This window comes from Egretta garzetta, unplaced genomic scaffold, assembly GCF_000687185.1.
Source record: "Egretta garzetta isolate BGI_Z169 unplaced genomic scaffold, ASM68718v1 scaffold19, whole genome shotgun sequence".
Lineage (NCBI taxonomy): Eukaryota > Metazoa > Chordata > Aves > Pelecaniformes > Ardeidae > Egretta > Egretta garzetta.
The window spans coordinates 1,838,707-1,838,946 of record NW_009260768.1 but is presented as its reverse complement, the minus strand read 5'-3'; the positions used below and the strand labels follow the sequence as shown (position 1 = coordinate 1,838,946).

The following is a 240-nucleotide window of genomic DNA, read 5'->3' as shown; positions in this document are numbered from 1 at the left end:
TGGGGTGCTCTGCAGAGGGGTGCAGAGGTTCTGTGGGAGCAAGGATCAAGCTGGGGTGGCCAGAGACCGGCTCCCCAAGATCCCCCGAGCATCTCGGAGCCCTCAGGGCTGGGGTTTCCCCGCTCGCAGGCTGTGCTGGGTCCCTGGCTGTGCGTGAGCTCCCCTGTTCAGGTTGCCAAAACCCCTCGTTGCTGGCCCTGTGCATGGGCAGGGAAGGAGGGGGGAGCCGTGCACAGGGGG

The 240-nt window shown here is 67.1% G+C and overlaps 1 protein-coding gene across 1 annotated transcript in view; it reads left to right on the top strand.

Annotated features, from left to right (window-relative positions):
- Positions 1–240, top strand: part of LOC104132836 (protein sidekick-2) — a gene marked incomplete at its 5' end in the record, with an annotated part of 22,723 nt that overhangs the window by 10,928 nt on the left and 11,555 nt on the right. The window lies entirely within an intron of this gene.